The sequence below is a fragment of the Tyto alba genome, unplaced genomic scaffold (genome assembly GCF_018691265.1).
Source record: "Tyto alba isolate M040663 unplaced genomic scaffold, T.alba_DEE_v4.0 Super-Scaffold_20000042, whole genome shotgun sequence".
Taxonomy (NCBI): domain Eukaryota; kingdom Metazoa; phylum Chordata; class Aves; order Strigiformes; family Tytonidae; genus Tyto; species Tyto alba.
This window is the reverse complement of record NW_024881293.1, coordinates 10,383,529-10,393,590: the sequence shown is the minus strand read 5'-3', so window position 1 is coordinate 10,393,590 and position 10,062 is coordinate 10,383,529.

The window sequence follows — 10,062 nt, the reverse complement described above, 5'->3', positions numbered from 1 at the left end:
GCTGAGCCCCAGCGCTCCCACCGTGGGGAAGGGGAAGCGACACAGGGACCCCTGGGGGGTGGTGATGTCCCCAGCCGTGCCACGGGACCAGGCACCCACCAACGGGTCCCACCAGCCCCGGGGCTCGGTGCCACGGCTCAGCATGGTCCCCAGGGACATGGCCAGGGGAATGCGAGAGGCAGAGCCGTGGCACAGCTCCGACCCCACATCTGCCTCCACTTGGAGGGTCCCACAGGGCCTCGGGGGACGGGATGGGGACCGGTGCCAATCGGTGCGTTGGCATCGTGGCTGCAGGACGGGTCACAGCCTGGGCAGGCTGGAAAGGGGCAAAGAGCAGAGCCAGGGGCAGCGGCACATCCCTGTGACCCGGCTGGGGACACGACCCAGGAGGGAGGACAGGGCAGCGGGGTCAGCACTGCCGAGCAGGGGCATCGGGAGGGTCCCAGACCCTCCACAGGCCCCAGCTGCCCCCCCAGCGCGCCAGGTTCCGCCCCAGCGCAGCGGCGAGGCACAAGCTCCATCCTTTCCTGAGCAGTGACCTCACACCTCCATGCCTCAGTTTCCCTCTGCCCCTTTCTGATGAGACTGAAGGGTTTCCTGGCACAGGGCTCTGCTGCGCTGGCACGAGCCCCCGGGGACCCTGTGGCACCCTTGGGCACCCAAATCCCTCCTGTGTCAGCCCAGCCAGCCCGCGGCAGGACCCACGGACACTCCACGCCAGAACGACCGTTAATTCCTGCACGAGCGCCCAGTTAATCCCCGTGTGACAGCACGAGGAGTTCACGCGTGAGCACGCCACTGCCACACGCGTGAGTGCGCGCGCACGAGCACACGACTCATTCACACGCGAGCGCACACATGGCACACGCATGATCATACGGCTGGTCTGCAGCCCAGTGCCCGATTCATCCGCGCGTGAGCGTGCAGTTAGCCCACACGTGACACCCAACCCTTCACACGTGAGCCACGCCGGCGCAGGGTCACCCACCCACCAGCCCCGGCCCGCAGAGCCACCGCACAGCCAGCACCCACCCCCCCGTCCACATCACCCACCCAAGGAGCCGGGACGGGTGGGTGCAGCCCCCGGCGAGACGTGGGGGACCTGGGGGGGGTCACAAGCCTGGGGTTGAGGGGGAAAGGGGGGGGGAAGATGTTTACTGAAGTGTTTGTTGAATTGTTTATGTTTTCCTCTTCCTCAATGCCCAAATCGGCGATGAGAAGTTTAAGTTAATTGGCAATAAATTAAATTAAGCAAAAATTCCTGAGGTGAGACGGCTTTGCCAGCAACACCTGGAGACCTCGCGCCTGGGTGTGCCAGGACCCTCGAGGGGCCATGCCGGGCACTGCCGGGATCGCTTCGGCACAGCCCGAGCTGCCAGGAGAGACCGGTGCCTCTTCCAGAGCCCAACATGCGCCGCTCACTGCCCCGGCACGGCCCCTCGTACCGGGGAGCACAGGTGGGAATTGCCCCGACCCCCCCGCAGCAGGGCACCAGCACCCCCTCCCTGCACCCCCAGCCTTCGGCCCCACGGCAGGGCTCTCCCTCGGGGACGGAGCACCCCCGGGCCCGTGGGGACGGGCACGGCTGCCCACGTACCGCACCCGGCGGGGCCGTTCCCCGCAGCCGCTTCCAGGAAGGGCTGTACGGGAGGAGATGGGGATGGCGGGTTCACACCAGCTCAGCACTTTCGCAGACCTCACCAGCCCCGTCACACCCGGCTCATCACATGCCTGCGCACACACACGCACCCGCGCCCGCCGCGGGCCCCAGGCCAAACCCACAACACACAGTGGAGAAAACAGCAAAAAGGAAAAAAAAAATAAAAAAAAAAAAAGGGAAAAAAAAATCCAGTAAAGTGGATGACCCTTTTTCCAGCCTCACCACAAAACATTCCTGATATTTTGGGCCGTGCTGGCAAGGGCACGCGTGTCTGTGGGGGGCCCCAGGTCACACTGGTGGGGACGGGGATGGCACAGTCCCACCAAGGATTGGGGTGACAGACCCCGTGCCGGGGCACGGCATTGCTCTGAGCCCCCGTCCAACGCTGGCTGACGCGCTGGCTCTGCCCCGGCTCCAGCAGGGCTGGGAGGAAGCGGCTTTGGGCTGAGAACAGACAAAACTTGGAGCAGAGATGGGACCTGCGGGTCAGGGGCTCAAGCTGCATCTCCGGGGGGTGCAGGACCGGGACCAGGCGCGGCTGGGCAGTCGGCCACCCCCCCCAGCTCGCTCCCGGCCCGACGGGGCACGCAGCCGAGCCGCAGGGTGCCTGGGCAGGCCGGCCGTGGCCGCTGCCTGCGGTCGGGTTTTACAACCCGGCGGCCGAGGGAGAGGCCGGGCAGCCCCACACCAGGTGAGCCGGGAAATCCCCGGCTGCCGGAGCCAAGCGCCCGCCCGGCACTGGCCACCGCAGCTCCTGCAAAGGCACCTTCACCCTGGGGCAAAAAGCACGTGTTTGGGGATCCCCGTGCCCAGTCACCCCACCAGTGTCCAGGACCCCCAGGACCATCCTGCTGGTGGTGGGGACGGGCACGGTGCCCACCGGGGACGGCTGTGCTTCCCCTCCCAAAAGGAGCCGGGACGCCCAGCTGCCGGCCCAGGAAAGATCTCTGCTGTGCCCAGAAACTTGCTGACTTCTGAAAAAACGGGTTTTGGAAATAAAACCTCACCCGAGGTGCCGGGGACGGCGGGCTGGAGGCAGGGCCGTGCCGAGCGCGGGCGGCTGGCGGGCGTGAGCAGCAGCCGTGCCATGGTGCTCCAACACTTTATTAATCGCAGCCTGGGTCTGCTTTTCTGTGAGTTTGCCGGGATCGATGCTGGGCTGGCAGCCCCGTCGTTCGCTGACTCAGCCCGTTCGCCCGGCTCAGCCCCTGGCCCAGCGCCGCTTTTTCCCCTGCCCTGGAAGTGCTGGTGCTGCAGCCGGCAGCTCGCACACGGTGCTCTGCCCCGGCTCCAGCAGCCGCCACGTGCTGCTCTCGGTGCCCCTCGTCCCCACTGGCCTCACACCAGCCCCGTTGCCCCTTGCCCGGGCACGTGCCCACTGGCCACGACCCAGCTCAGCACCGGCTCCATCCCGGCTCCCTGCCAGGTCGGAGTTGCCAGCAGCCTCTCCACGGGGCTTGTCCCCTCCTGTCCCCGCTGCCAGCCCTCACCATCGCCCCTGGGGACCCGCTCAACCGCAGCACCTGCACAACCAGGGACGCATCCCCACCCAAGGGTCCCCCCTGCACGGTGGAGCCCAGGGAGCCCCGCACCCATCCTGGCTGCCAGCTCAGCACCGCCGGCGGGTGCCGCGGAGCCTCTCGAGGGTTTTCCTCGGGGCTGAGCTACCGGCGCACCGGGGGCGGATTCGCTGCTTCTCTCTCACACCCCCATCACTCCCTGAACGGCGCCGGCCCAGCCTCGCAGCTCTGGAGAGCTGCTGCTGCGACCCCAGAAACATCCCCCCAAATGTCCCTGCAGTGCCGCGTGTCTCCCTCCGAACCAGAAGCAGCTCGGGCTGCAGCCCCCCCACCCACCCCCCCCCCCCCTGCATCCCCCCCCCCTCTGGTGCACCCCACCGCAACGCTGCCAGCGGCCCAGGGAGCGGCTGGGGACAGGGGTGCCATGTGTGCGGCACTGCGCACGGCTGCAGCTCCACGGCGGCTCCCGGCGCAGGGGGGGGGACTCGGGGTGCACCGGCAGCTCCCCCCCAGCGCTGCCGGGGCGCAGAGGAAGCGCCGCTTCACACAGACTCGCCTGTTTGTTTGTTTAACAGATGAGTCATTCCCGACTCCCTGTGCGTCCCCGCACCTCCCCACCTGCCTGCTGCTGACTCACCCCGGCTCCGCGGGCACTCGCCACCAGCCCCGGTGGCCACTCACCGGGACACCACCCCCCCCCTCCCCAGCCACCCGCCAGACCCCAGCCCCACGGAGGGGATGGCAGCCCCACGGGGACACGCGAGGTCTGTTCAGGAGGGTGAATGCCACGGTGCTGGCGAGGGGCAGAGTTAAGGGGATTTGGGCGAACCCAGCGGCAGCAGCCGTGCCGGGGCGGCGATGCGCGGCAGCGGGCAGCGTGGGCAGGGGCAGCGCCGGGGGCCGGGGCCAGGGCGAGCTCAGCAGAGCCGGCGCTGGAGGGAAGGGCCGGGGCGGCTGCCCCAGTCATTGCGAAAGCGATTCTGGCGAGCGGGGCCTGGGAACGGGGCGAGCGGGGAGGGGGCAGCGGCTCCACCTCGCTCTGACTCACAGGGGCTGCCCGTGCCGCGGCACAGCACCGCGGGCACCGCACAGCACCCCAAGAACTTCACAGCACCCCGGGCACAGCACCCCAGGCACCCCATGGCACCACAGACACAGCACTGTGGGCACCGCGTGGCACTGCGGGCACCGCACAGCACCACAGGCACAGCACCCCAGGCACTGCACAGCACCAAGGGCACAGTGGCCTGAGCACCGCACGGCACAGCACCCCGGGCACTGCACAGCACCGCTGACCACTCCCCCTCCGCAGCCACCAGCACCCACCCCGTGGGAGCAGCCACCGGCCGGGGGCACCGGGAGGGTGGCAGGAGCCTGGGCAGCGGGACGGGCAATGCTCAGCGCCAGGTACACCGCCGTGACCGCCCCACGGCACGCAGCGGAGGTAACGGCTCCACAGGTGCCCCCCCTGCCCCCCCGTGCAGAGGGGAGCCCAGGCAGTACCTGGCACTGCTGCCCGGGGGCGGCACACTGGGTTCGGCCAGGGCTGGCACAGCCGACACCACCTGAAACACCCGGGGGGAAGCGTGCCCCAGCATGACCCCAGAGGGAATTGGGGTGTGCACGATGCCACCCCCAGCGCCCAAAGGCACCGGGGTCCCCGTGGCCACGCAGTGACCCCCACGGCCCGCAGCCACCCAGGGAAGGGGCACAGCCCCCCGGCCCTGCTCCCAACAGCCTGCCAGGGACCCCCAGCACCCATCCATGTCCCCACGGGCCAGTGGCGGCCCGGGACCCGCAGGCTCCACGTGGCTGTGATAGCCGGTGGCAGGGGAGGGCAGCAGGAATCCAGGCCTGAGTCACGGCTTCCTCTGCGAGCCTGTGAGTCACCCCCGGCAGCACCGAGAGGCAGGGGCCCGGCGTGCGGGCGGCCGAGCGCACACGGCTGCACGTGAGGGCAACCCCCGCCACATGCGTGTGCGTGGCCCAGCACACGCCGGCGAGCGACCGAGGGTGGGGGCACACACGCGTGGCCCTGCACGGGCAGATGTACCCGGGGAGTGTAAGGAAGCACCGACACGTGTGTGCATCCGCACACGCATGTTCTCATCTGTCCGTGCCCTCAATGTGCGCAAACCCACACGAGACGTGCAAGCACCCGCGCTCAGCCCCCCCCTCGCCCACTGGCCTCGGCCCCCCCGGGCTGGAGCCCATGCATGGGGCCGGAACATCAGCTGAGAGCCCAGCAGCAGGTTCCCCCATAGCCCCAGCTGCGACCCCCCCCCCACCAGCTCCGGGGACCCTGGGGAGGCAGGAGGGACTTGCAGGAAGATTTGCCCGGCTCCAGTTCACCCTGTTCTGCTGCTGGAGCCCTCGGCTTTCTGCCACCGCACACACACCAGCACCCACAGCACCCCAGTTCCCACTGCACCCTGGCACCCACAGCACCCTAGTGCCCAGGGCACTGCGGAACCCCAGTGCCCCCAGCACCCCAGCCCCTGTCTGTCCTCCCCACACAGCCGGACCTGGGACGGACAAACGGCTGCAGCAGAGCCGGAGGCGCAGGGTCTGCACACACACACCCACCCACCCCCACACCCTTCACGCCCCAACCCCCCCCCCCGCCGTGGGTGCACCCATGTGCACGCTCGCACCCACCTTTATGTAAGGGAGCGGGGCACCCCCTTTGAGGAGGGGGGAGTGCGGGAGGTTCGCACCTCTGGCACCCCTGGCCCGGGGCAGGGCCCCACGTGCCCACAGGGCTTTCCGGGGGTGTGGGGGGCTCCCCCCTCTCTGTAGGGCTGGAGCTCAGCGCCGCAGCCGGGGTGGGGGCCGGGGGGGTGGGCGAGGGGGGGCTCTGCCCAACCCAGCCCATGGCTGAAACCGCCGGGGCCTGGCGAGCGCCGGGTAGGGCAGCCACAGCCCGGGGGGGGGCCCACCCCCGCCCCCTGCCCCACGCCGACGTGGCACCCGCCCTGTGCGTGGGGGTGGCTGAGCCGCAGGACCCTCAGGGGACACCCCCCCCCCGGAAGAGCCACCACCACCACGGCCACAGCCCCCCCCGCCTGCAGCCGGGTGCACAGGGACACCCCCCCCCCCGGCCCCGGCTCAGCACCAGCGGGTCCCCCCAGAACCCGCCCCCCCCGCCCCGCGGTGCTCCGGGGAGGGGGAGAAGTGGTGGGGGGGGGCGGTTGCCACGGTAACGGGCCTCCTTCGCGCCGCCGTGAATGAATGGGTCGGGAGCGCGCGGCGCGATCTATGAATGAATGAGAGCGCGGGGCCGAGCGGGGCCGGGGCGGCGCGGAAAGCCCGGAACGGAATTAGGGATCCAGGAGCGGAGTCTGGAGCCCGGAGCGGAGTCTGGAGTCCAGCCCCGCCGAATCCCCTCCCCGCCGGGCCCGCCTGGCCCTGTGCAGACCCCTGCCCTCCCCCGAGCCCCCCGCGCTGCCCCCCTCCCAGGGCTGGGGAGGGCAGCGGGGGCCCGGCTCCATCCCGCTCCCCTGCCCGGTGATCCGGGCCGGGCTTTCCCGCCGGAGCGGGGCAGGGGTCCGGCTGGCCGGCGGGGGGAAGACCCGGCTTGGAGCCCGCGGGCGGAGCGGAGTCGCCGCCCCCCGGCACATCCCGGCGGGGGTCGCGTCCCGGCCGCGCTCCATATGGGGCCGGGGAGCCCCCGGCACGTCCCGCGGGGAGCACCCCTCTCCCCTGCAGTGTCCAGCTCTGGGTGCCCCCGGACACCCCCACGGGACACCCCCCTTTACACCCGAGCCAGGCACACACAGAGGGGCCAGAGACCCCCCGCCCTGCCAGCACCCCAAAGCTGGAGCTCCCCCCTTGGGCACCCCGGGGCTGGGCACCCCCGGGGCTGACCCTGCTCATGGGTAGGGGCTGCCGGGGAACCCTATCCCCAGTCTGGGGGTACCCTGGTCAGAGCTGGGGCTCCCTGGGGGGGTGCACTGGTCAGAGCTGGGGGGTCCCCGGGTGACCCTTGGCCGCTGTGGGCCCCCTCCCTGCCAGCCGCAGGGCCAAAGCGCGCAGCCCTGCCCAGTGCCCCCCCCTTGCCCCCATACCACGGTTCCCCAAAGGCGGGGTGGTGTCGGGGTGGCACCCCCTTATCTTCCCAGCAGGGCCGGGGTCAGCCCGGGGTGTTACTGGTCCCAGTTCCCAGCACAGGCCGGCGGAGGAAACCGCATTGCACCAGGCTTGGGCGGAGGGGGGGGGGACACACACACACACATTCCTGGGCTGCCTGGGGGCTGAGTCACCCCCACACACACCCCCCCCCTCCAGCCACGCCGCCACGCACACAGCCGCAGCGACACGCCACGGCCACACACGCAGCAAAACACGCAGGGACACACACAGCTCGGCCACGCGTGGGGGGTGCGTGGGGACGCAGCGGCATGGCAGAGCGGAGACCCCGCAGCGCGGCCACGGCTCTGCACACGAGGGGACACACGCGCACGGTGACACGGGCACGCGGGCAGCGCGGCTGCAGCTGTGCACGCGTGGGCCCACGCGTGGGCACGCGCAGAGGCACAGCGTGCCCTCTCAGGGCCCGTGTGCACGCAGGCACGCACACACACGCACATACATGCACACAGGCATGCATACACATGCACAGGGGCACGCACACACATGAACACACACATGTTAGGGGGGTGCAGGCATGTTTCCCCCCCTGCCCCACCATCATGCAGCACAGCCAAGGGCTGCACACCCTCCCACCGTCAGCAGCCCCTGGGGGACCCCAGCAGCCGCGTGTCCCCAGCTCCTGGGGGACAGGGCATGGGGGGGTCGGGGTGTGGGGGGGTGTCACCGTGGCCCCCCGGGAGCTGGCTGCGGGGGCGTACGGCCGAGCGTCGCCTGCTCGCCGGGGCTGCGTCACCCGCGTGCTGACGCATCGCTACCTGTGGGTCCCATTGCTATATATAGTCCTGCGCCCGCCCCATCTGCTCAGTCGGCAGCTGGCGGTGGAAAAGGGGGGGGGGACGACAGACTCGGGGACACACACACACACAGAGACACCCCCCCCCCCGCCCCCTCCCTGTGCCACCAGGGGCCAAGTGGCCCCATGCCAGCCCCGAAAATCTCAGCGGCGGCCGGGGTGGAGCGCGGCGGTGGTGGCACGGGGCCACCTGGCAGGGCCAGCGCGGACGTCACGAGGGCTCCTCAAGGTCCTCGTAAACACGGTGACGCACCGGTGTGGCCCCCGTGTGTGTGTGTGTCCACCCCCGGCTTCACCACGCTGCCCAGGGTCACGGTGTGCCAGCCCCCCCCCGCCCCCCCCCCCGCTGCCCACCCGGGACCCCCGCGGTGCTGGCGCCAGGGTTGGGGTGACACAGGGTGACACCCCTTGCCCCTGCCACTGTCACCACAGACATTCCCCATGGAACTCAACTGGGGGGGGCTGAGCTCATTCCCCCCCCCCCCCCCCAAGCTGGGAGATTCTTTTGGGGGGGGTCCCCACGGGGGAAGCAGGAGACTTGGGGATCAGCTAGCAAGGGTGGCCAAACTGGGAGCCCCACTGTGGCCAGTGCTGGTTGCCAGTGCGGCGCCGTGGGGCTGGGCTCCTGCTGCTGCTCCGACCCTGACCCAGCCCCAGGGGGGTCCCTGGGGAGGGGGCTGGGCGGCGGGGGCCCCCCCCCCCGCGGTGATATCACCACCCAGGCACGCTGGGCCGCTGGCCAGGCTGAGGGGGGCTGGGCAGCGCATGGGGGGACCCTCTGCACCCCACGGGGGGAGCCAGGGGTCACGGCGGGGGGGAGGGGGCCTGGTGTGCACACACAACCCCAATGCGTGCACAGCCGTGTTCACACACGTGTGCTCACACACTGCTTGCACCCAGGCTGTATGTGGGCACCCACCCAGCCCGGTCTGGGGGTGCTGCAGCCCCTCTCTGCAGATGGGGTGCTCAGCCCGCACCCCCAGGGGACCCCCGGCCCCCCCCCCCAGTGCACCAGCACCACAGCCTGGGCACTGGGGCTGCACCCCCACATCCGCGCTGCAGGCGTGCACACGTGCATGGGCTGTGTGCCCGACGTGCACACGCGTGTGCAAGGGCCTGGGGACACGTGTGGGGCCGCGGGTGGCTTTGGGGAGCACCGTGGGGCCGGGGGGGAGCGCGTGGGGCTGGGGCGGGCCGCGGCCACGGCCAGCCAGGGGGGTGGGGTGAGACATTCCTTGCGGCGCTTGTTATTTTATCTGGTTCAAAGTCAGTTCCTGGAATGTTTTTAATTCCAGGATCTGTCCCTGCTCCGGCAGCTCCCGCCCCGGGCCCCCCCCGGGCCCCCCCCCCTGCTGCCTCCGCACCCCACACCGGGGCTGCCTGCCCACAGCCCAGCCCTACGGCAGCACCGGGGCCCAGCGTAGGGGGATCAGCTCTCTGGGGGGAATCCTCTTCACCCCACAGCGATGCCCAGGGTGCACCCATGGGTGCCCTAGCCACAGCGGGTCTGCAGCCCCTGGGGGGGGGGGGGCCGGGGCTCACCCCCGCCGTGGGACCCCGCTACCGGCAGACGCTGCGTTCCCGACTCCTGCCAGGGACACGCCGGGAGCTTCTCGCCCACCCGGCGTCTGGCAGAGCCGCGCCAGCGCCGTCTCTCTCCAACCAGCCACCGCCGGTGCCCCCGCCAGCGGCGGGCAATGCTGGGGGGCTGCGGGGCCGGGGGTCCTGCCTGGGCCGGGGTGACCCCCACAGCCATGGGGGGCCCAGAGCCATGGAAGAACCGGGGACACACACGGGTGTGGGGCTGGGCATGCTGAGCAGCCGGGTCCACGCTGGATGTGCACGCACACGGGTGTGCACATGTGTGTGCAGGCGAGGGGGGGGACATGCACATGGGAAAGAGCCGTGGTGAGGCCGGGCTGTGCTGGGGGGGTGGG